Source organism: Lontra canadensis, unplaced genomic scaffold (genome assembly GCF_010015895.1).
Source record: "Lontra canadensis isolate GAN:19392208 unplaced genomic scaffold, GSC_riverotter_1.0 scaffold26, whole genome shotgun sequence".
NCBI lineage: Eukaryota > Metazoa > Chordata > Mammalia > Carnivora > Mustelidae > Lontra > Lontra canadensis.
The window spans coordinates 5,260,660-5,287,799 of record NW_022631020.1 but is presented as its reverse complement, the minus strand read 5'-3'; the positions used below and the strand labels follow the sequence as shown (position 1 = coordinate 5,287,799).

Below are 27,140 nucleotides of genomic sequence, written 5' to 3'. Positions count from 1 at the left end.
ATGTCCCTAAAAATGATAATTCTATGAAAGTTTTTAAGGAGATGCCCATATGTGAATCAGGGTCCAAGTTTATCGAGCTGCTTAATACTAGTTTACCCATAGGGGCACCTGGGTGGCTCAGTCAGTTAAGCATCTACCTTTGGTTCAGGTCATGATCCCCGGGTCCTGGGATTGAGCCCCAGGTTGGGCTCCCTGCTCAGCAGGGAGTCGGCTTCCTCCTCTCCCTCTGCCCCTCTCCCTAGCTTGTTCTCTCTCTCGCTTTTCAGATAAATAAATAAAATATTTAAAAAAAAGTAGTTTACCAGTAGCATTAATTAAACACATGTATTGTGCTTATTCTGTCCCAGGTACTGTTCTGAATGATTAACTTGTACGTATTTATTTAATCTTCAAAAGAAACCTCTTTATTCAGTGTCGTTATCCTCATTTTGCAGAATACGAAAAACTAGGGTACGGGGATTAAACAATCTGAGGCCATAGATAGGATATGGTAGAACCTTTGGTTAAGTTTGTGCACGTCACCAAAATTAAGACCTCTGTATCCACTGAAATAAAACACACACACTTGGCATTGAAAAGGAACACACATACTGAATGTCTGCTGGTCTGGTGGAGATTTTTTTTTTTTTTAACAGTTAACCAAGGTAACAGATTTCTTCTGTTACCTGTAGTTTAGTATTATAGAGTTTAGATGACCCTGATCGTGATTTCCAAGGCTAAAAATGGAGAACAGTTGAAGAAGAAAGAGTAGACACTTCTGGATTCCATTTTCCTTCTCTTTCTCGTGGATCATTCTTCTTCCAAACACTACTGCAGTCTGCAACCTCAGATGGTGTTAAATTCACAATAGAATTGGATTTCAGTTGTTACCCTTAATAACTGTGGAGCATCCCTTTGCTATGGATTCACTAAAGCTTCTTTTTGTTTCTGCTCATGGAAACACTGATGTTCGATAATATTATGGGGAAACTATGGATTTTAAGAATTGGGATTCATGTTTCTTTTCCTTTTTTTATTCTATAAATATAAATCAGTAAGTAACAAAAAGAGTGCTTCTAGCTGCGGAGTTATTATCCCCAGTGAGTCAAATATGGGCATTATAATTCACCAGTAGCTGCTGACTAAATGGATCTAGAGGAAGAATGAAAAGGTAGATTTTAAAGATGAATATACAACAGTCATAATTTTCTCAATAAGATATATTTGAAATGGGAATCCACGACAGGAAGCCAGACTAGGAAACCAGGAAGTTTAGATTTTGCTATCCCTCATAATCAGTTGCCCAACTTCCTTTTGTGATTAGTGCCTTTGCCAAAGCTTCTTACATGTGTGTCTGGCATGTTTCCAGTAGACTTTTTGAATTGCACTTTGGTTTTCAGGCAGTGATTTCTGCCCTAGCTGAATTTTAGAATATGAAGGTCATTCATCTATATCCTGGAAGGATGATTTACGTATTTATGTTCTAGAAAGTAGGCTGAAGAGAAAAATTTGCTACTTTATTAATTAGAGCCCTTTCACATTTTGTATTCTCAAGCTTAATCATTTGCTTGTTTGAACTAAAGTCATCTTCCTTAATCACCATCATTAGTGGCTGTCCATGAATGATTATCTCTCTGAATTTTATAAGCATGTTAGAATTTAATGCATTTTACATTCCCCATTAGGGATTAGACATCATTCCATATTTTACTATCTCCATATATTCTTTTTAAAGCATGAGATTAACTATAGTAATGCTCACCTTGGTGGTAGAGGGGAAGCCTCCTCTCCTCATTGGGTAGAGGGTTCTAGCCTTGCTATCATTTTATAGTTTAAGCTACCCAGGGCTTTTAAAAAAGTTTACTTCTTCAAAGATGAGAACCACCACTCTAGTGTTGAACTTTCCTAGGGATGATTAGTTCATTCACTGTCTTTTGGAAACCGCCTGTTACATTTGGGCATCATTAGAAATTCTTCCTTATATTCAGCAGTGTTCATGGCATTCACTGGGTCCCAGTTCTTATCTTTAAGATGACACAAAACAGATCTATTCCTTTTCTACCTGATGGTCTTCTGCATATCTAAAGCCATCTTAATATTCCTATGATTCTCCTGCATGTTGGGTCATACCAACAATTCCCATATTCCCTATTTTGGAAATGTCTCATGATGGTGGTTCTCCCTCTGTCCCTTGTGCATGTGAAGATGGACACCAGGTTCTAGAAAGAAGCACCATCATCATGCACACATATAGCACTTTCTGGCTTACTGTATGGGTTTATGTATTGTCTCATTTCATCCTCCCAGTGAAACTGGCAGACACAGGTCTCTCTCTCCTTTTATATTCATTTTTGTCTGAATAGACCCACAGCTCTAGGCAGGCAAGATCTGGCACTGGTGTTTATTGAATCCCGACTCTGTGCACAGTGCTTTGTATACCATAGTGATTCCTAAATAATTGTGGTGTGAATGAGCCCCACTCCTCACTCTGGCATTGGCACCGGGAGATGGAGTGAGTTTCAGAAGCTGGGAGAGTGGTCAGTTTTGCACAGGGCTTTAGAAAAAACTTTGTTTATTTGCATTGTTTTTGCATTTGAGGATCTTCTAGTTTTTCCTGCGCTTAAAACGACTATCAGATTGTTCTGCGCACTCAAAGCAATGATGTTTTCGTCCAATATAGTCTCGTATAGAAAGAAAAAACAAAACAAAACAAAAAACAAAACCTCTCTCCTTTTCTCAATTTATGAAGTTAGGAGTTTAGAATTTGCTTGTGAAAGGAGTATTAATCCAAAAGAAGAAATAGAGTAAAATGTCTGTTGGAAACTAAAATTAGATACTTCAGTGAAAATGTTTATGGGGAAAATGCGATGAGTAGTTTAGTTAATAACAATCCGTTCAAAAGCGGATATTTATTTAATTGTCATATGTGTTGAGCATTTTCAAGGCTCTTGAGATATAATATCATGGGCAAAGTCCCTACTTTTATACATCTTATATTTTACTTGAGGATGACAGGCAACTTACGATTAAGCCAATAAGACAAGGTAATTTTTGATAAGAAGTAAAAGAAATCTAGAAAGCATTGTACTTAAGAACAACAGTGAGGAGGTGGCCTGGTGAGCAGAGACCTGAGGGACGAGAGGGAGGCCACCCTGCCAAGTGTTCATCATGTCTGCCGAGGGGAGGAATGCAAAGATCCTGACATGGGTGAGAGCTCGGTGCCCTAAAGGAATCATCACAAGTAGAAGGGCAGCTTGAGTACTTGGGATGAGGTGGGACGTGTACAGTCCTCCTTACGAGGTCCTTATGGGCCATGGTGAGAAGTCTAGCAGATTTGAAAGTCAGTCCATCAAAGTGGTTGGACTATGGATTCTAGGGATGCAGGAGATGCGGGGAGGACAGGAGGGAGTTACAAGTAAGCTAGAAGAGACATGATGGCGGCTCTGATGGGTGGAGGCCAGGGGTCATGAAGAGAAGTGGGTGCATTTGAGACAGGTGTTGGAAGCATACTGGTCCTTCCAGGTAGGGTTGAATAGGGGATGATCAAAGTAGGGGAAGAAATATCATGGCACTTACATCTATAATGGCAGGATGTTACAGAAGATCTCCAGGAAACCCTGTTCTTGCAATTATCAGCATGATTATTTTATACAAATGGACATGGGATTCATGAAGTGATGTTCCCACTTTGAGGCACAATGGTGCAGGCAGGTGCAAGCATGTGCTGAACATCTTTTTTTTTTTTTTAATTCGTTTGAGAGGGCACAAGCAGGGGGAGAAGCAGTGGGAGGGGGAGAAGCAGTGGGAGAGGGAGAAGCAGGCTTCCCGCTGAGCAGGGAGCCCGGTGTAGGACTTGATCGCAGGACCCTGGGATCATGACCTGAACCCAAGGCAGATGCTTAACCGACTGAGCCACCCAGGAGCCCATGCTGAATGTCTTAACGAGGTCCTCTCACTTTCCTATCCTAAATCTTAGTAGCCTGCTCCTATGGCTGTGTGAAGGAATAATGCAAAATAATGTAGCCAGTCAGTGATAGACTTTGTGGAGTCTTTTTCTTTCCCAGGTCTCCTTAACTTCACCTAATGCGTTAAGAATATAAATATATCTGATATTTGTTGTACCTTAGTTCCGTGAAATAATGACAAGTCTTCTCCACCCCTGGCCAGCGTTGAACCTGCACATGTGTAAATTTGCTTAGCTTTCCAAAACAGTGCAAGGTTTTAACAAAGATAAGACAGTTCATTTACATAACCCGGAATAATTTGGCTGGCAGACTCAAGGAGATACAGAGTGTGGACCGAGTTTAACACATTCATTTAGATTGGCGGACTCCCTTGTGTTTCCTGTGCTAGCAGAAGGTCCCATCTGTTCAGCTCCTGGCCAGAGACCATTGTGCCTGTGAGCATTGAAATTTCTTATTGCAGACGCACCGTGCTTCATAATTGGCTTAGGGTGCCCCAGACACTCACCAGGAACATTGTTAATTAGTACCAACGTAAGTGCAATTATTCTAGAACTAGGATACCTGCCTGTTACTAATGTACTCAGGTGACCGCCAGAGCCAACACACTTCTTTCCTGCACTTTCCCCCTTTGGCATCATGGCGATTTTATAACTTGGAGACGCCCTCTCCACCGCCCTCAAACCGTGAAGCCCAGCGCCCAGATCCTTGGAAGGACTTTCCAGGACCTCCCATAGAATGATCATCCCTTAATCTCCAGAAAGATCTCTCCGTGCCAGCTGAACTAAACCACTTGGCATTTCCTCCACAAACCCTTTGTTTCCACACTTTGCATCTTTGCTCCTTAAGTTCTCTTCGTTTGAAAGTGCTTTTTCACCTCCCTTAATCCCTGCCTGTCACAAATTATACTCATTTCAGATGCCTGCCCAATGCTCCGTCCTTTGATCTCCCAATAATTTGTTTGTTCCTCTCTTTTGATATTTTACCTCTTATCTCTCATCCTACTTCAACATCTTAAGGCTTTTATTGCCCCTTCCTTGCATGCTCTTCCCAGTTTTATGTTAGTGCCAGGAGAGTGCCTCACGCGGAGGATGTTGTCAATTAGGATTGGATGACTTCAGTCGAATTCATAGTATGTAACCATGGTCTAACGATAAACCACAAAACCCGAAATCTTCTCCAGGCAAAGTTCTGACATAGCCCAGCCAGAGGCATGCATGCCTTTCTAGTTCCCACTCCCTGCCCTGGAAGGGATCAGGCTGCCATCAAGGCCATTCTAACCTTTAATCTTTGTTGTTCTTTTAAGGTCAGCTCGGCCTGGCCTCTTTGTTTTCTGACTGGAAAATAAATGCGAAGAGGGAATGGCCTGCTGGGTGGACCAGCTCGGGGAGATGCCCGTCCTCCCATCTGCCCTTAGAGAGCCCGATGGACTTGTTACATCCCGGGGCAGGCTTTCTTCTGGATGATATTGTTTCCCTTTAAATTCTCCAAAACCTGTCAGGTGTTTTCTTCCTTATCTCCCTGAGGACAGCCAGTTAATCTAAGATTAGCCTGACAGCCCCTATTTTCCAGGTCTCTGGTTTCATCAATAAAGTAGGTTACATCTTTTTTGAGCTCCATTACCTCCTCCATAACCTCGCTCTCTTGATCCATATTGTGGTTTATTCCTTATACCGCCCGCCCCGTCCATTTCTGGCCGTGTTCCCACTTCCTATCCCCTACTCTTGAATGGGACCATTTAATTCAGTAATTGCGGGGACTATAAAAGCCTGACACTCCCTGAGCCTTTTGTGTGGTGTTTTCACCTCGTTGCTCTTCTGGTCTCCACGCTGCCTTTGAGCTGAATAATCCGAGTGACCAGCAGCGTCCCTCGGAATTACTAATGAATCGCCAGCTCTACTTTCTAAGAGTTAATGATGAACAGCTTCCTTCATTTATCATATAAAGACAATCGTCTAGGAGTTTGGGAAAAGTTGTAAAGACCCTGACTTCTTGGATACCAGTGGTAATATCTTTAAAGTCGAGCCTTCACACCCTGGTGGGGAATGCATAAGCTATCCCATTATATTTATTTTGCTATCATGCCTTTTTTTTTTTTCCTGTTTTTAAATATGCATGCTCTGTGAGCATCGTAGGACATGAACCTTAATGATACAAAGGCATGTGTTGATGTTACCTGCTCAGGACGATTTCCCTGATGCGGGGGGGTGGGGGGGGAGGTGGGATCCAAATATTTGGGAGCCTTGGCTTTCAGAGCCACTTGGACTTCCTGCTCCTTGCCTTCCCCCTTGTCTAGCTGCAAGTCCTTGGACCAGCTTACTTAGTCTCTTTGGGTCTTCTTGGACTCACCTGCCATTTGAAAACAGAAGCATTGCAACAAAAAGTTGATGCAGGGGCGCCAGGGTGGCTCAGTTGGCTAAGCGACTGCCTTCAGCGCAGGTCATGATCCTGGAGTTCCGGGATCAAGTCCCGCATCGGGCTCCCAGCTCCATGGGGAGGCTGCTTCTCCCTCTGACCTCCTCACTCATGCTCTCTCTCACTGTCTCTCTCTCTCAAATAAATAAATAAAATATATTTTTTTAAAAGTTGATTGCATAGGTTGCTGAGAGGTTTCAGTGGGGGTAATGCATGCGAAGAAGTTAGCAAGCGCCCAGAGCAGAGTGTGTTTTGGTCATGCGCAGTTTTGATTGATGTTATGGTTGTGGATGTGGGCTGCCTGTCTGTTTTAAGGCCTGACTGTTCTAATCGTTTCACCACTTAACATCTTAGCACAGGAACTGAGCCTACTCTCCATGTCGAATAACAGTAAAAAAAGAGCATCTCATACCAAACACGTTAAAAAATGTGAATGAATGAATAAAAATTAGAATTTTAAAAACTACACGCAATTTCCTCCCTGTACATTAATAATATAAATAGGTTTTGTAATATCTTTGCGTCACTTCTGTAAGAGAGGGAACAAAGTAACTCGCTAGAGCTTTAAAAAACAGTGAATCCGTAATCGGTGCTGTAGGGTCATTTTGTTGGTACCATTAGCTTCTGATGGGTTTTCTTTGGTGTTTTAGAAATTAAACTCTTTTAGATAAAGTTGATCACAAGCCTGCCTTTTATCGAACGATGCCACAGCAGGTATGGTTTTGAAGTGATGCTTTGGCACGAGATGCCTTAAAGAATAACAAGCTTACTATGCACTTATCTGGTATATTTGCTGAGATCTGAGGCTGTAAGAGAATTCTTCAGTGAGGTAAAGAAAAGTTCACCCTAGTTTGCAAGACTGGTTCATGTGGAATTTATAAGAATGGACTGACCAGCATGCCCTTTTAAAATTCCTTGGTTAATCTCTTTATTGAAAGCTGCTGGGCTAGTTGATTAAGAAAGCCTTACGGGATGACTGCTTTTAGTGTCCTACAAATGAAGCCGGATTGTTGCTTAGTAAATCACCAGAGATCAAAGTGCTCTGTGGTCAGAGTACTGCCCTTATTATTATTACTTCTTATTGTTTCATTTTAGAAGGAAGGTGAAGGCTTGAAGAAGGAAACAGGCAGAATTTGACATTGATGATGTTTATTTACTTTCCTGCATCTCTTTATGCATCTAATATGAGCGATAATCCTCATCTAATATGAGGAGTGCGACAAAACACAAATGGGTAAATGTAAAGCTCTATCGTTTAGGAATTGGTTCTTACGTATAATTGCCCGGGGCCTTCCTAGCCAGGAAGAAATCAGTAGGCACGTAGAGGAGAGGTCAGGGGCTTCCCAGGAAAGCCGAAGAGCATCCCTGTTGGCTTGTCCGTGGTATGAAACCCCCACTTCCGTAGTCCCCTCCCCATGAAATGTACACGAGAGCGTTGGGCGTTAGCCTGCCCGCTGATCTGAGGGGTGCTAAAGGTGGATATTTTTGCTTCTTATGCTTCCTTGGAGGGTACAGCATGTAATTTGTTCCCCTTGATTATCCAGTGCCTAAAGCACTGTACGGATAGGTTTGGGCGGATTAAGTGAATATGGAAGCATGTATGTTTTGTTGACTAGGGGTCCCTGAGGGAAGAAGTGAGAAAAAGGGCTAAAAGAGTGGACTGAAAATGGAAATTGAATCTACCATAAGAATTCCACATGGGTTTCAGTTCCATAGTGTGATTTTACTTCTGAAAAGTATGGGCATTTCTGTATTGAAATTTGTTTCTGGATAGTGTGTAGCATTAAGTAGGTATATTCCGTGGTGTAATAAATGCAGGTTTGGGAAAGACTCATGTTTTCCATGTGTATTTTTGTATCTTCTAGGACCACTCTAAAAAACCCATTTATTTATCAATCTATCACTTTTTATTTTATTTTATATTATTTTAAATTCCAGTATTGTTAACATAGTGTTATGTTAGTTTCACGTGTATAATATAGTGATTCGCCACTTCCATACATCACCCGTGCTCATTACAAGGGCACTCCTTAATCCCCATCACCTATTTAACGCATTCTCCTCACCCAGCTCACCTCTGGTAAGCCTCAGTCGCCTCTCTACAGCTAAGAGTCTGTTTTGTGGTTTGTTTCTCTTTTTTCTTTGATTATTTGTTTTGTTTCTTAAGTTCCACAGTGAGTGAGATCAGTTGGTATTTGTCTTTCTCTGACTTACTTCACTTAGCATTATTCTCTCTAGCTCCATTCATGTCATCGCACATGGCAAGATTTCATTCTCTTTGATGGCTGAGTAATATTCCATTGTGTGTATGTGTGTGTATAGTGTATGTGTGTGTGTGTGGCTATATATTTTTTTCACAAATATATGGATAATGGATAAAGAAATATATATATATATATATATATATATATATCTATCAATTGACACTTGGGCTGCTTCCATAATTTGGTTGTTGTAGAAAATGCTGCTATAAACACAGGGGCGCATTTATCCCTTTGAATTAGTGTTTTTGTATTTTGGGGGTGCAAAACCCATTTTATAGTACTCATTTCTCATCCAGTAAGTAATGACCTATTTCAGATACTAAAATCAACAAATATTTACGGAATATCTCCTTCAAGGTTACAATGAAAACCATTGTTAAACTTAGAAACTGAATCTTTAAGTCTGGGTCCCATTCTAATGCTTTAGCTAGAGATCTGCAGCTTGCCTCATGGAATAGGAACAAGACCATAAGACCATTACTGATCATTGATTCCAGCAGGGCTGGCCAGTACCATGGGTCTATTCTGTACCCTCGTTATATCGTTACCATTTTTAACACCATCAATTTATCTATTTGGTTGACTCGTCACTGATTCATGGTAGGTTAAAGCCAACTTAATATCCTAATTTTTCCACTGGTGATAAGTACAGTGACTAAAAAGTGTTAAAATGGCATAATTAGCAAATGTTACCCACCTGGTGATGCTCTTTTTTGAACAGAAGAGGATTTACAGAAGCATCAAATAAAAGAGAGAAGAGTCCACATCAAGTTTTTTATGAAAATATGTGTGAACAAATTAGCTTACTCCCCAGCTAATTTAGGAAATGGCCATATATTGCATTCGACAAAATAACTGGCCTATGTTTACACTAATGCTGACACAGCTGGGCCCGGAAGAAATAATTTCATCGTGCTTGACCATCTTCTGGTTCTGTGGTGAGATATTGTTTAAGTTCAGAGGTCTTGCCGATGTTTCAAGATATTACAGGTGCATTAGCAAAGACTTTTTAATATGAATGCATATTCTCACCATAAATCATCTGGGAAGGAAGGGATTTTGGCACTTCTTTGCTATTACAGTAAGTAAAGAAATGTTTTGAGTTGTTTTTGTCACTGAGAGGGATGAGGGACAATGCTTAGTGAATAGAGGGGTCCCCAATGTAGAGTCTGGTGCTCCTCCATACCAATATCCATCTGAATAAAAGTGCTAGATTAGAGGTTTCCTTTCTTCTTCTCCTTCTCCTTCTTCTCTTTTTCTTTAAATGATGCATTTGCATTCTGTACTGCAGCCTGGAACCTTTGATCTTTATTCCTCAATTCTATGATCCGAAATCAAGCCCCCTGCTGCACTTCAGGCTCACTCCAGACGGAGATGATGAGATGAAATTTGTAAAGGCTTTGAGGGACTGAGGCCTGCCGGAAACTTCCCTGGGAGGACAGTGGAGCAGTCTTTCCAGGGCTTTTATGAAACACAAGCCATACTGAGATCACCAGGCAAAACAAGCAAGGTCCCAGGAAGAAAGTAGTGTGGGGGAGTGGCAGGGTCTCTCAGCAGGATGGGCGGGGCCCTCGCCAAGTAAAGTTCTGAGATGCTCCACGGTTGTAAAATCCTTTGATGGGTCCAGCCTAGTCTTTGCACAACTTTTTTGACCGTAGGACTGCTTTTTTTCTTTCATTCTACTTTACTTAATATACTATAATTTGGAGAACTTTCTTCTATGAATGATCCAAAAAAGAAATTGGATGATGGGCCTGAGACAGTGAACCAAGAGTTCCGGTGGTGTGTCCTTCAGGTTGTACATACTGATTGGCCACTATGAGCAGCTAGTGCTTTTTCTAGTGGCAAATAGATACAATATCTCAACACTGTTAGGGACAGACTATTATAAAATAAAGAAAGTAAAGTTTTAGAAAGAAAAAAAATCCTGACTGTTTTGTCAAATAAATGGTGATTTTTTTTTTTTTTTGCAATAGATGAAAGCCCATTATAATTAAGTACTAGTTATAGGCTTCATTTTCAGCACCTCATCTTTTATTTATCCTTTCTGGGCCTTCTGGCATCTTACTTGCTTTATGGATTTATTTGTAAAGATCTTGTTCACAGATGTAGAGTATGAGGTTAACTATGACCCAGTCTCTGATTTAAGTGTCAGACACTCCAAATTAGTAACATTCATACGATTGGATGCATTTTGCCCTGTGGAACCCAGAAACACTTTCAGAAACAGAAACTGCTCCTTCCATTAGTGATCAAAATATTTTAGAAAATATTTTGTCTTTTAGTGATAGTTCTGATAGACTACAAAAAAACAAAAAGTTAACCAGATCTTGGTTGGAGAAAGCATTTTGTCACACTGACTCTATTTTCCTCCAGCAGTAAAGAGAGCACATACAAATTTAATGAATAGAAGTTGGAATCACATTTCCTCTTAGTTTGGTCTTTTATTCTCTCCCTTAGGCTTAATATAAATGAGTAGAGTCACAAACACACAGGGGATATTTTTTTCCTCTGTAAAGAACATGTAGGTCGCTAATGTCACAGTTTTGTGTCTGAAATAACACGCTGCTTGAATATGCTTCTGGGGAGTAAGCATCCCACATTAGCCTCAATTTTGCAGTGACAATTTTTGGTGGGATGATGTGCTGAGAGGTGACGTTACCTTTGCTCAATATGTTATATTCTTGACACCAACATAAGTTGGGTCTTTATTAGTTCAGAAGAGAAATGAACAAGGTCCTACTTGACATGTATTGATAATTGCTGTCAACTTAGGAGCTGATTTAACAAGTTCTTTGAGTCTTTTGCCAAAATTTAGGGACTATGTTGTTGATCTACTTTGTAATCTTCCAGAACATATCAGAATTTTTCCCCCCTGAAGTCACTGAATTGTGCTGTTGACAAATATGATAGAAAGGAGATTTTCAAGAATCCAATCTGTTTTAAATACTAATTAGTTTCAGAAAAATTGACTTGGCTTTGTTCACAGACTCTGAAGAGCCTTACTCATTAAATGGATTGGTTCTTTCTCTGTAGGCTAGGTGAAATGTTGAATATAAAAATGTGTAATGCCCTAGAAAAAATATCCAAGGTTATTATTTTAATATAAATTTTGTGTGTGACTAATTTACCAGATTATTTGTACTAACCCATCTGGTCTGGAGATATTCCAAAGTTTAAAACTTTCAAGGGAACATGTTTAGAAAGTTTCAGTTATGTATTTTGCTTTATACCAATCTTCTAAGAAGACTTATATTAGTACTAAAAGATGCTTCTTCACTTTTGCCGAAAAGCCTGTATTTTAAATTGACTGACTTTTCTACCTCATCTTAGTATTAATGTTCTTTATATTAGAACCAGTTTTAATTTTTCCTCCTTTATACTAATATGTTGCAAATTTTTTGTGCCAAAGATGACTTGAACTCAATATAAATGAATCTCTCTGTATATAAATTAAATAAATATACATGCATATTTATAAAAATAAACACAAAATATAAAATTCTATGCAAAATAAATATTAGTGAACCAAATTCAACAGCCATTAGGTAAGTATGTAATTAATGTCAAATATTGGGTTAAAATGCTGATATAAAAATGTTAACTTACTCTATTGAAATTTTGTGAGTGAGAGTCTTTGAGTTTTTCTCTCTTAATTTTACCAACAAATGAAATATGAAATAGTGTTTATTCTAATTGACCATTTTACAGATGAGGAAATTAAGCTGAATTCAGTGAATTAGAACATAGGACTATGGCATACTTGACCATTTTTTATTTTAAAAGAAAATAAGCTTTGTGCAGTGGCAGTATCGTAGCCAATGAGGTTTATCCAAGGCGCGATTATTGCTAATTGAAAATAAACCCTCTACTGTCTTAATCATTAAGGTGCAACTTAATATTTTTGGTGAAAGTTTCTAACACACACTCATCATTGCATATAGTGATTTTCTTGGATATAAAATTGCAATGGACTGACCTACAATGCTTTGGAGCTCTCAAAGTGGTTCTGGAACTTTAGGGCCCCAAATTTCATTCCGATGCATTCCTCTATGCTAATCGTAATCTATACTAATCATACCTGCTTTGTAGAATATTTTGTGTAAAGACCCAGAGAACCTCAGTTAGAGTGGAGTGTGTTTATATGTTTGCACTTTAAGCCTTCTGAGAAAGGCTGAAACAAGTATGAAGAAGACATTAATTCGTCTTCATGGCCTTGTCTATCACAGTGACTTTGAATGAACCCATTAGGTGAGAAGTGCCCCATTGATTTGTCAGTTGTATTTCACATATTCTCTTTATTGCTTTTCAGATGAAGATACAAAATCACGCACATACATTAATTTACAGGCACACATTCACAGAAGCAGAAATAGAGAGCATGTAAATGAAGTCTGGAATGTAGCTGGATCCTAGGAATTTGGGTCAGAAGCTTCTTTGTTATAAAGTAAAAGATGTCAATAATAAACATTGCCTTAATGAAATATTTGGTAGAAGCAGAATTGGTTATAGAAAATAGAAAGACATTTCTTGTAATTGAACAATGTCATTATACCTATAAAAAAAAAATTCAAATGCAACAATGTTAAACTAGTCTGAAAAATAGCAAGTGGCATTCCCAACAGGCAGAATATCAATTCTATCCTGTTCATGACACTGGTTGCAGTTGAACAAACTTATATATTTTAATCTTGGTAATTAATATCTCAGGCATTTTGATATAAAATAAAAATATAAAGTGACTCCTATTATAAAAATAATGATTATAATACAATATTTTGAAACATTTTGCTATCTTATAAAGTGGATGATTACTATAAAAAGTGATTATTTTAAGATGAAAATCTTAGACATGTTTTAGTAGTCAAAAATGGTCATTATCTACATTTCCCTTTCTTTCACAAACACTGTGACACACATTGTATACATTCAGATGAAAATAATTTCCCATTTCCTACTTCTCAATTATTTGACTAAACAAATATTCATTTTAAATAGAAGCTGTGGAATTATAGATTCATCAGTTTTGCAGATAAAGAAACTGACATTTGCAGTATTCCAAGGATTACGTTAGTTGTCCATGACAACTCTGTAGGTTTTCCAACCTTGGGAAATATCAGACCACATACTTACTTACCTCTTTGTCAACCAGTTACCAAGTGTGCCTCAAATAATTACTGTGAATACTCTTGATTTACACTTGCCAAATTCTTTTTTAAGAACATTAATTGTATGTGTATAGGTATATATATATACACACACACGCGCATGTGTGTGCACACATACATGTGTGTAAGTATATATACACACATAATATATACATATACATATATATGTATATACATATATATACACATATACATAATGAGAGTATATACACACACACACTCTCTCTCTCTCTCTATATATATATATGTGTGTGTATGTGTGTATATATATATATATATATATATATATATATATATATATATATACTTTCTATGCCCAGATTAAGACTAGGTAGATTTAATATATGATTTTTTTCTATATTACTTTGTAACACTTTAACTTTAAAAACACAGGTCTCTGAGCCAACTATAGTTCATAGTGATAGATACTCATTTATACTTCAAAAACTTATTCTTGTTTGTTTCTCAGAGTTTAAGATAGAATTACTGTATGACTCAGAAATTCCTCTCCTCAGTACATGCCCAAAATAACTGACAATAGGCACCAAACTCAAACATGTACTTGCATGTTCATACCAGTACAATTCACGATAGTGAAAAGGTGGAAACAGCCCAAAAGATCATTAGTGGATGAATGGATAAATCAATTGTAGTATATCCATTCAGTGGAATATTATTTGGCCATAAAAAATGAAGTACTAGGCGCCCAGGTGGCTCAGTGGGTTAAAGCCTCTGCCTTCGGCTCAGGTCATGATCCCAGGGTCCTGGGATCAAGCCCTGCATCAGGCTTTCTGCTCAGCAGCGAGCCTGTTTCCCCCCATCTCTCTGCCTGCCTCTCTGCCTACTTGTGATCTCTCCCTCTGTCAGATAAATTTAAAAAAATCTTAATACAAAAAGGAAGTACTGACATACTAAAATGTAAAGTATGAATTGATAAACCTTGTAAACACTGTGCTAGGTGAGAGTAGCCAAATGCAAAAGGTTATATTATCAATGCATTCATTTGAAACCTCTAGAATAAGTAAATCCATAGAGACAGAAAGTGGATTGCTGGTAGCCAAGATTGGGGGGGGTTGCTGAGCAGTAATTGCTTAATGAGCATATGATTTTCTTTTAAGGTGATAAAATATTTTGAAACCAGATAGAGTGGTTCTTGCACAGTATCATGAATATGCTAAATGCCACTGAATCATTCACTTTAAAATGTTTAATTTCATGTTATATGAATTTCACCTCAAATTATTTTTAAAAAGAATGGGTGTACCAGTGTTCTAATAAAATTCAATTTACAAAGTGCTTATTGTTTTTGAAATTGAGCATTATGCATTTCGAGAATTAATGTTAATGCATCATTGGGGATTACGTAAGGTTATTTAGATTATAGTAATTTACTACTTCTTAAAGGAAGAATCTAACATTTCAAACAATTGAGATTTAGCTTAGTGAATTCTGGCAAATTACATTTTATAACTTTTTAGTCTGAATTGAATTTGCTGAATTTAAAGCCTCCATGGGAAGTTTCACAATTTACGCACATTATCTGCATATGTTTGTTTGCTCTTGCACATAGTAACGCTTGGCTGGTTGAGCAAGTTCTTTACATGCATTATCCAATTTATTCCTGAAAACAGCTTTATGAAGTAGTGTTATTTTACCTATCTAATAGCTGAGGAAGCCAAGTTTGTATTTGACTAATCTGGGATGGATCCCAAAGCTTGTTCTATAACCACTAAACCAGCTTTTTTTTTTTTTTCTTTCCCTCTAATGAGATACATCCCACAAAAATGAGTTCGTCTCAGTGGACTCACACTCCCTAACTCCAGCCCCAACAGAGAAGCAGTGAAAAATTAATTATTTCTTTAGGAGGAAAAAGTGTTACTGGATTTGCTAAGAGTCATGTTGAAATTCATTCAGTGGCATATTCTAGAGTGTGTTAAAGACTCATTATATAATGAAAGCATTAAATATACAAGGGAGATTGACAAAAATGATAGACGGTAGTATGGGCCTCTGAATCTCTTTTTAAATTAATCAGTTTATGTCATACTTAAAAGTATATTCATTTATTCAGTAAATATCTATAGAGCTCCTATCACGCTAAATAACATGAAGTCTCTGTCTTCAATGAGTTGTCATGTTTGAGAAGATATATGATAGATAAATGTTTATTAGGCTATTCGTTTGTAATGAATGTTACAGAGACAACAAGGTATTAACAAGTAAGATCTGGAAAGTGTATGTGTGTATACCTATGTGTGCTGCATGGGAGACTTTATATGGGATGGTCAGAGTGGAGTTCATGGAGAGAAGATTGGCCAGAGACATGAAGAAAGTAACTGAACAGTTCATGTGAGTTTCTGGAAAAAGAATATTCCAGGCATAGGGAACATCATATTCATATGACCTGAAGAATTATTGTGCTTGGCATTTTTGAAAATCAGCAAAGGACTGGTTTGTTTGGAATAAAATGAGGGAAGGAACAGGGAAGGGAGTGAATTCATAGAAGTAAGCAGGTGCCAGATTATGCAGAGCCTTAAAGACATGATAAGGCCTTTAGATTTTATTCTAAGCTATGTAACAAGCCTTCAGAGTGTTTGAGGCAGGGCGGGGGTGTGTGTCTTAATCAGATTTACATCATACATACAGTTGCTCTGACAGTTGTCCCATGAGTAGACTAGGGGGCAAGTGTGGAGATGGGGTAGAGAAGGCAATTAGGAGACTATTGCCGTCCTTTCTCCTTATCCTGTGTATGGTCTCTGCACCAGCAGCATCAGCATCTCCTGGGACCTTTGTAGAAATGCAGACCCTCAAGCCCCAACCCAGGCCTGCCGCAACACCCCTAGGTGGTTTGTACAAACTTTTAAGTTTGAGAAGAACTGATTTAGATGAGAAATGGGGTTGGCTTGGGATAGGGGAATCCAGGCAAGGATGTTAGCAAATGATGGGATATTGGACATACTTTCTTTTCTTTTTCCTTCCTTCCTCCCTCCCTCCCTCCCTCCCTCCCTTCCTCCCTTCCTTCATTCCTTCTGAGAGCACAAGAGGGACAGGTAGAGGGAAAGAGACAATCTCAAACAGACTCTGCACTGAGTGTGGAGCCTGATGTGGGGCTTGATCTCATGACCCTGAGATCATGACCTGAACTGAAACCACGAATTGGATATTTAACCGACTGCACCGCCCAGGTTCCCCATAACTTACTTACTTATTTTCTTTCTTTCTTTCTTTTTTTTTTTTTCCTGGATATAACTTTTAATCACAATCTGTTGAGGTATTGTATATAGGTGTGAAAAAAGAGAGTGATGATTGGGGTCTATTTTATAGCAAAAGAAAAAAAAACAGCGTAGATTTCTTGAAGGCACTGGAAATCTAGAATCTGGGTTATGGTGCCTTTAGACCTGCAAAGGAGGAATCTGGAGATAGGGGCTAGAAGTATGAATTTGGATGTCATTAGCATTAGATGGTATGTGAAACCATGGGACTAGATGAGATCACACAGACTGAACAGCTAGAGAAGAATGAGGCCAAGGGCTCAGGTCTGAAACACTCTAACACTGGAGAAAGAGGAACACCCAAAACTCCGGAAGGGGGCGAACATCCAAAAAGGACAACTAATCATGAAGTTGTAGGGTTAACCTTTCATGAAATGACTGGTGTGCGCATTCGTTTCCTCCATTATACTCCAAGCTCTTCAAAACAATGTCAGAACAGCACCTGGTGTTCCGAAGGTGTTCAGAAATAAGCCTCTGGATAAATGAAGAGTGATCGCTTGTTTTAGATTAGTATATTACTTGGCATTTTTAGGACTTCTAGATTTATGGGATTCTGCAGCATGTCAGGCTCTGGGTCATCTGTTTTTTTGCACATGATTACTCACTTAAGTGCTATAGGTAACTTGGGTGGAAATCTTGGCTATTATGTTTAATGTCCCCTGCCATTTTCACTCCTTTAGAATTCCCTCTCCACTGCTTGGATGTAAATATTCACAAGCCTCCCTTTTTCTTGCACTGCCTCTCATCCGTCTCTGACAAAATCCATATATGTCTTTACAAAGGAAGAATATTATATCAAATAATAGCTTTTAGTCACAAAGGTGTGTTTCTTGATAGATAATCTGAGGAGAAATGAATGGAACTCTTGATGTTTTCCAAGGAACTGATTTGGTAAATCAGATTAAGTGTATTGTGATCTATTTTTCTAAGAACCCGACAAGAACTGAGAAGCTCGGCTCATAAGTCAAACGCCAAGCCTTTATTTGAAGCGTTTTTGCTTTGACCATTACTTTATTTCCCCAAGATTTAAGTTTAAGGTTCCAGGTCTGACACATTTGGTCACAGGGGCGATGGTGACTAGAAATATAGAATGACACATGGATTCGTAACTCAACAGTCCAAGGGGAACTGGGACTCTCAGCTTTTGTTCACCACTATCATCCTAAGGTAATTTAAGAGGCAAGTTACCACCAGAAGTCCTGGTGAAGTTGGTGGGAAGTAAAGTGGAAAAAAATCCCAACATGTGTTCTGTGTTGAATAAGTGAGGTTTGTGTAGAATAAAGTGTTTGAAGACATTCAGTTTGTGAAGAGGGCTACACCGACATTTCTCTGTCCAGCCATTGGTGTGTGTGTGTGTGTGTGTGTGTGTGTGTGTGTGTGTGTGTGTTTAAGGTCTGTGAGAGCAAGAGGATCTGAGCGGGCGGCTAGAAGAAGCATGTGGGAACTTTCAGGAAAGGCAGAAATCCCAGGACCAGTTTAACCCCTTTCTGTTCTTACCAATTAGAAAAGATGAATGGAAATAATTATAGTTAGCAGACTCAAAAACTAATTCTTGAAGAGCTCTTTTGTTCACAGTTCTTTTGTTCACAAGGCTGTGATGCCACAGGAGCTAGGAAGGATTCATTCCTTACATGACCTGGCCCTGGGCTGATTCTAGGCAGGAAGGATGATTGATCATCTTCAGAAATAAGCAGCCAGTACTCACCTCTTGATAAATATTATCATTTCCACCCATTTTTCACCTTTTCCTTTCTCTTCTCCTTCCAATTTAAGTTGACATAAGGAGACATTGTTCTCAAGATAAGAGCATTTTTAGCGGTTAAAAAGCCATTTTCATCAGACACATGTGACTCTTGCTTGGGTGGGAAAGGATGTGAGACCAAACTAAGGCAATAGGGCAAGAACCTAGGTGACACAAGGCAAAATAGGATGTGACATAAGTGGTTAGACTCAAAGGAGGGCAGCCATATTAATTTGGGCAAATCTGGAAGGGATTTTCATGGAAGAGGCAGACCTTGGATTGGACTTAAAGGTTCAATAGGATTTTGCAGTTAAAGAAGAGAATAGGAAAATTTAGGGGGCCACATCAGATGAGCAAAAGAACTGACATTCAGACATCACTGACAGAAGAAATATTTGGAAATATATTTGGAATTTGACTAGCCAGACAAGGATGTCACTGGAAGTCCTTCCCAGTGTAATGATTCTGAACTCCAGAGGCACTGGATTGTTTTGGAGGACTTTGAGCACAGAAACAATGTAAGAGCAGAACTGTGTTTAAGAAGATAAGTGGGTAGCAGTTTAGGGAATGGAGTCTGGTTCTGAGAACTGGGAGCAGGAACACCATGAGAGCAGTCCCATTTGGAGGCAGTGAGGTACCAAGGAAGGATGGTCCTGGAGGGAAATAGAAAGGAACTGGGAATGTTGTGAGAAGTACTGGGGAGAGAAACGTTGGAGAAATATTGGGCTGTGGTTGGTTTAAGGGTCTGCCCAAGGGAAGGGTTAGGAGGCAGGGGAAAATGCACACTAAGGACTGAGAAAATGGTGGTATAAGGAAGAGTGGGTCTGATGGGGGAAGAGAATGAGTTTACTCGTCGATTTGTGCTTGGCGCACTTGCAGGGGGACATGTCCTATAACCAGTTGAAAATATAAGCCTGGGCTTGGCAGAGAAACCAGCGATACAGAAGGAGGTTTGGTCCTTATTTGTTGCAAGATAACAAGTAAAGCTGCATGAAATAACATCATCCTTTTAGGTGAATTCACACAATTAATCTTCTAGCTCATTAAAAAAAACCTTACAATCGAACTAAACAATACAGTGTAAAATACAACACACTTCTTTTGTCTCCAGTAGAGCAAGAGTTCAAGATAATTTCCTTGAACAAGGTTTGTAGCAAGAACTCTGTGGAAAAGAGCTTCAGTCTTTGTGCCTATAATAGCAAATTCTTCCATAAATGTGAGCCATGATCCAGTGAAGAAGGCTTTTCCTTCTCAGGCATGACATGTGTTTGATTTCCAAGGGCAAGGTTTCTCATTTGATTGCCAACCTCCCTAATTAGGAGGCCTTGAAGATCATTGCCTCAAGGTTGTTCAAGCTGAAAAAGCATTCACAAGCACAAACATATTTCATGTCCAGTAAAAGTCGCTCTAGTTGACTGAATGCAGTTAGTTATCATAGAGACTTACCTGTTAGCTCCAGGCAAATGCTGCCAGCAGCATTAGTATTCAAGACAAAAGACAGCCATCAGTGTAAATTCTTGTCTACTATGCAAGGTGTATCTTTTGATCTTTTCAGAAAGAGCTGGAAAATTGGATGGTATTTGCAGGAGCCTTTCAGCTGAGAAATGTCAATAATGTAATTGTGTTGAAACCAGTACATGGAATTGACTTGTTGGGAGATGGATACAGATGCAAGGATGAAATGTGTATCTGATTATTATATAGAACTGAGTTTGTGCATGAGAGCCAGGTCACCAGGCTACGTCAGGAAAAAGCACTAGGAGAATTGGATGAGTCCTCTAGGTAAGATCTCTGAGTGGCAACTCCAAATCTGAAGTCTCTGGAAAACAGAAAGAAAGGAGAAAGTCCATTTCCTCCTGCTGTTTGCATGTGTTGCATCTCCCCCAGCTTCCTCCACTGGGTAGATGTATCTGGTGGCCGTGAGATCAAGACTGGCCATTCCCTTTCCCTCAAACAGAGTGAATCACCTTCATCATCTTCATCATGTGCAAAATTTCTGCAAGCCAAGCCAGAAAGAGTTTTCGGGTTCTCTTGGGTGGTTTGGTGTGCCTTGGGTCATGTCTGCCCGGTTTAAAAGCTAAATTTGAAATAAACAGCACTGGTAAATAAAATTGTTCAATTTTGTAATGGCTCAATGTCTTTTCTGGCTCCCCCCCCTTTTCCCCCCTATTTAGTTATTTGGAACAATAATGAGGTTTGTCTCTCATTACCTGGCTATTGAATTACCTGTGAATAGAAAGGAGATGAAAAAAAAATGGTTCATAGAATCCTAACAAAGTATTCTGTTCAATGCTTGATGCTGTCTCCATCGAGAGATAACATTTTTGGCACTACAGTATTCTCTGGGAAAATGAATATTTTTATCTTAAAAATGTAAGACATTCTATAACCGAATGCCACAATTCTTTGGTTCACATGCGAATTTGACTTTAAGTGTTGATGTGATCTGAGAATCCATCAAGTCTTACTCACACATATCTTAAAAGAACAAGACAGTGGCTGGTTGGAAGTGACCTGTGAGTGGCTTTCTCATGGGGCACATGATACTGGTAATCACTCTCATTCTCCCAAGGACCTCCACAATCCTCATGATAACAGTGAACATGTATGGATCAATTATGGTGTGCCAGAGACTATTGTAAAGGCTTCTTTGCATTTTCTTATTTAATCCTTACAGTGCTATGAGGTAGTTGATATGATCAACTCCTTTTTATGCATGAGGAAAAGGAGACAGAGGTGTTAAAAAGATCCCACAGTTTTTAATAGTGGCAGGTTGACTCCGAAGCCTGTCTGGAAGATTCCATTCTGAAACAATGCATAGAGATTTGAAACCAATTTTATCATGGAGGGAGATGCAGCATCATCCAATATCTATTTCTTGAGGTCCTAAAATTAATTGACCTGTTTTTAACTCAAAAGGGGGAATACTTTGAAAGACAGGTTTCTTCTGTTGTAGTTCCCATGTTACTTGGGAAAATGATTTCACTATTTATTCATTTTATATCACGTGGCTTCAATAAGGGTGAAAACTTCCTAAGAGTAATGGTTTTGATTTTTGATCATATCTGCCCCTCCCTCTAGTGTTTAGTGCATTACTATGTAATGGGTACTGTACCCGTCAGAGTGTTTTAATTGTAAAAATGCAGTTTGTGCTTGAAGTCCGGAATTGTCGGAGAAAGACAACTATCATATGATCTCCCTGATATGAGGGAGAGGAGATGCAACATGGGGGGTTAAGGGGGTAGGAGAAGAGTAAATGAAACAAGATGGGATTGGGAGGGAGACAAACCATAAGTGACTCTTAATCTCACAAAACAAACTGAGGGTTAATGGGGGGAGGGGGGTTGGGAGAGGGGGGTGGGGTTATGGACATTGGGGATGGTATGTGCTATGGTGAGTGCTGTGAAGTGTGTAAACCTGGTGATTCACAGACCTGTACCCCTAGGGATAAAAATATATTATATGTTTATAAAATAAAATTAAAATAAAATCAAATGGGAGGAAAAAAAATGCAGTTTGTGGAATTGTGAGGATGCAGAAAAAAAATGAAGTGTGATATATATATGAAATATATATATATAATATAAAATGAAGTGTGATATATATACCCATATATGGTTATATATATCTATATAGATATATATATCTATATAGATATATATACCTGCATTGCTTAGTTGCTTGAGTGACTGCCTTCGGCTCAGATCATGATCCTGGAGTCCTGGGATCGAGTCCTGCATCGGGTTCCCTCCTTGGCAGGGGGTCTGGTTCTTCCTCTGACCTTTCCCCTCTCATGCTCACTCTCTCACATTCTCTCTCTCTCAAACAAATCTATAAATAAAAATATAAATATATATTTATATAGAAATAAAATATTTTATATGTAAATTAATTTATATAATTTATATAGGTTATATATTTATATAAAATTATATATAAATATATATTACATATTTATATATGTATGTATATTTGTGTATAATACGGATGTACAGATATAATAAATATTCAATATAGAAAGTGCACAAACTGCATTCATTTTTATTTTATTTTTATTTTTATTTTTTTTAGACAGGGAGAGAGAGGGAGAGAGAAAATCTTAAGCAGGCTCCACACCCAGCTTGGAGCCCAGTGCAGGGCTCAATCTCAGAACCCTGAGGTCATGACTTGAGCCCGAATCAAAAGTCAGATGCTTAACTGACTGAGCCACCCAGGCATCCCAATACTAAATACATTTTGAAGAGCTTTTAAAACATGGAAAGGATTTCCGAGGCAATGGAAGCATGAATTCAAAAGTTGAATGCTAATGCAAATAAACATTTCATTTCAAGGTACGTGATAGGTATGAGGCAGTCGTTATCCAGACGGTTATTTACCCGGAGGAAGGTAAGATAAGTCTAGAGCATTACAAACACAGAACATGCGGGTCTTTCCATGGCATGTGATTCTGATGCAGAGTTGATGCTGAACGTTTTGAACATTTGATTTCTTGGTGTGTGTGGTTTACTAGATTGGATAAATGATAGGTAATTGGGCAAGAAAATATATATTTTTAAGACTTTAAAGATGTTTTTGAAAAGAAGCAGTCAAAATGCAAGCTGTTCTCCCTCCACTGATCCAATATTACACGGAATTTTTACTGCTTACTCCAAGTCATCAGGAAAAGAGGAAGATTTTTCAAAGGAGAAATTTAGAAACACTATCGTACAGAAAATTTCTTGCTCCTAGAGAGAGTCTGAAAAGGGATGTCATTCCAGAAGCTACTGTCTTCAATTTAAAAACATCAGAGCAGGATAAAGGATGTCTCCCACTGAGCAGAAGTAGAGCCCAGAAGGTTCATTGAAACCCCAGAGTGAAAACCACTCAGAGAATCAGCATAGTGAAGCATAAGGTTGTGGTAGGGCTTTGGAGAATGGACTGGAACGTGGCTGTGCCAGTCTGTGTAATTAAAGTGGAGGGTGAGGGGGACAGGAGTTGGGGGGTGGTACTAAAAGCACTGGCCCTCAGGATAGGTGTCCAGGGCCCAAGAGTGGATTTGTGAGTAAGTAACAAAAACATATCACAATAAAGCAGACACAAAGATTAACACAGAATGAGAGATCAGTTTAGACAACAGCCAGTACATTTCAAGGACATGCATGCATATAAAATAATACAATGGACTTATGAAATATGAGATTACTCTTATGCAGGGTGTGCATGTGTGTGTGTGTACGTGTGTGGGTGTGCGGTATGTGTGTGTGAATAAAAAATTGAACTCCTACATTTAGGTATTCAGGAAAATAGAACCTTTTGAGTTTTCTGTAACTGGTATTAATCTCCTCTAGAGTCCATTGTCTTGCCGGTAGAGACTGTGGTAGTGGGATGGAGGTTGACTTTAGTAGGGGAATCAATGTTGTATCACTGTCCTCCAAGGTAGCTTTTGACTTGGAAACACTCTGTATTGGATACATATCTGGTAAATTCGGAGTTCAACTCCCTATCATACTTATTCTCCCTTCCTTCCCTTCCCAAGGTCTGTTGTATGGGGGAAGACTTAGGGGTCTCTCGGAAGGGATGTGGAGAGCCTTTGATTATTTTGACTTCTCTGTAGGGCTGGTACTCTGGTTCTGGGGTGTGGGTGCTGCATCCACTCTGGAATGTTTGGTCTGATTCTGTCCTCTGAAATCTGGCTTGCATTTTTTTCTTGAAATCTGCAACCTGAGTCTATCCCTTGCTGACCACCTCTGGCTTGGTTCTACAGATCCTGCTGTGATGTGTAACTGTTCGTTGGCTCAGGTGGCCTATCCCTTAATCATTGGTTGCAGTGCTCTTGGTTTCACCTGAGTTCAGACCTCTGGATGCTCCTTTCTGTGTGTTTGACCCTCTGAAACTTTCCTGCCATGCATGGACCAGAGGAGCCAGGAGTTTTCCCCATAGTTCTGAACATGAGAAATATTCAAAGGTAAATGGTTTCTGTCTGTTCCCACCATATTTCCAAGAAATTAGGCCAAATTGAGGACGATTCTGGCAGCCTGATTCTTCTGCTTATGTCTCTAATTCTTTCCCACAAACTCCCGAGACCAAAGAAATTCCTTTCCTTATATATAGGACTTGGTCTGTGACATAAAAACTTTCTTAGGGAAATAAACATCATGTCCTAAATAGTCATAAGATAGAGACCAAAGGCTGACAGTCATTAATTATCCTTGGGTTGTGGGATATAGGAGGTTAAATACATACTTTTTCCCCTTTACCTTTAAAATGTTTCCCAAATCTTCTACAAGGAGCAAGCACTACATATATTCAGAACAGGAACAATAGGATTTAAAAATTCCCCCCCAAAGTATAACTAACAAGAATCTTGATTTGGCTGCTTATGGAAGTGCTTCCTTTTCTACTCTGAGGTGTAAGATAGTGCAAATGCCAAGATGCTGGGATGGATAGAACATACTGGAATGGCAGTAGCAGGCAGGCTGAAAACCCTGGGCATTGAAAACACAGCTTCACTAAGGGCAGGAGGAGTTTGCAAAGTCCCCGGGTGTGTGTTCTTTCAGAGACTTGCCAACCAAAGCTGACTATGGCAACTGGGAGAATTCTAAGAGAAGGCAAAGGTTCCGTTCAGAATTGCAATAGAGTGTTTTGTTGACTCTCCATTGTTTATCTTCTACCTGTGGCTAGATGATTATACTAATTCTCAAGTCTCAATAAGTGGCGAATTAGTCCTTAAAGGTGAATTTTGTTTTGCTTATAAGTAACTTCCATTACCTCTACTGTTGGGGTACTGTGGGGGATGTTCAGGGGGGTCATTAGCTGCCTAATAGCTCTGTCAGTTCCCTTTCCCAGGCCACTCCAAGTAAGTAATCATTGGAAAAGCCCTGTGTTTGTTGAGCAAACTCATTGGATGCCCCTAGCTCCTCTATCCATCAGATTACCTCTGTTGAGCTTTTCCAGAGAGGAATTCTGGAGCTGCCACTGTTTATCTAGCATATTTTGGTTCTTCCCAAACCGCTCCTTTGCTTTAACTTTCCAAGTGGTGCATCCGTACTTATAGTATCGTTGCCCAGAAAGACATTAGCTGTGATCGACTCTCCGATCATTAAAGGATGTGAACCCAACGGAGGGGAGAGCATAGAGGTGGAAGGAAGCATTTCCCGCTACCTCAGAACCAAGTAACCTCAAAAGAAATGTGCCAAAATATATTAAATATTATCTTAGTGACTTTGATTAGAAAAAAAAACAACAACAACGACATGATGGAGTTCAACCTGAAATACTGTTAGGCATGTAATAAATTGCAAATAAATATAAGAGGAATAGGATTGATTGAAGGGAGAGGTAACAAGAATTTGGAAGTGACTTTATCAATAAAGAGGGGTTTGCCATCTTACATGGGAGAAAGGATTTTCTAATGTTCTACCTTGCCTGTCTAATCTTCAAGAAGCAACTGTGGTACATTTTGTCCTAAATAAATATTTCTCAAGGGAGTACTCAAGTGGCTATTAAAATTTTAAGCGCCGTGCATCTTTTGTAATAAATGCATTGCTTAGCAAGTGCAAATGCAAGTTTCCAAGATTCCCTCACCCCGCTGACTTCTGCCTAATAGTGCATGTATTCATTTTTAGGTGAAAAGAGAGGTCAGGACAGTTAGAAATCAAAGTTATACTGATGAATGGCTGTATAACCATTTTCCTAAATGGTTGCAAAATTTATTAGCATCTCTACCAAGACATTTCATGAGCACTAAATGAAGTCGGTGGGTTTTGTGCCTTAGTAAATATCACTAATAAAATTGCCAAATAGATAATTCTTGTTGAATGGAGAAAAAGATGATTTTTGGTTTAATCACCGTGTGCAGGAATTAGAACTGAAAAGTAAAGTTCATGGAGAATTTATGTCATACAGCTAGAGCAGCTAGTAAGAAAATCACCATGATGCATGGTAAGTTAATAATTTTCAAAACACTAAGACAATTTTAATGTTTCCACTTTTCATGAAGGAAATATATTAATATAACTGCTGTTCAGGGTTAATTATTGGTGCTACACATTGCAGTGGTATGACGTTTAGTAGCCTTTTCCCCCTTCTTTATTCCATTAGCCAAGTGATGGGATAGTAAACATAATGAATTAAGTGAGTGTTGCTTGACATAAACGAACTACCTCTGAGATGTAAAACAACTTCATGTATCTTGGTCCTCCTTGTACTGGGGTTAGGCACACAAATGTGTGCGTATATCCCTATGTATGTCTGTATATTGATACTGATTTTATCTCTATGTATGGGTATGTCAGAATATAGAATACGTAGAGAGGACATATACATATACTGATGCGTATATATGCTGTATGTAGAGATGT

General features: G+C 39.0%; 1 protein-coding gene and 1 pseudogene across 3 annotated transcripts in view; both read left to right on the top strand.

Moving 5' to 3' along the window:
• Positions 1–27,140, top strand: part of GPC6 (glypican 6) — a 1,087,460-nt gene that overhangs the window by 97,164 nt on the left and 963,156 nt on the right. The window lies entirely within an intron of this gene.
• LOC116871555 lies at positions 12,413–12,570 on the top strand (annotated as a pseudogene).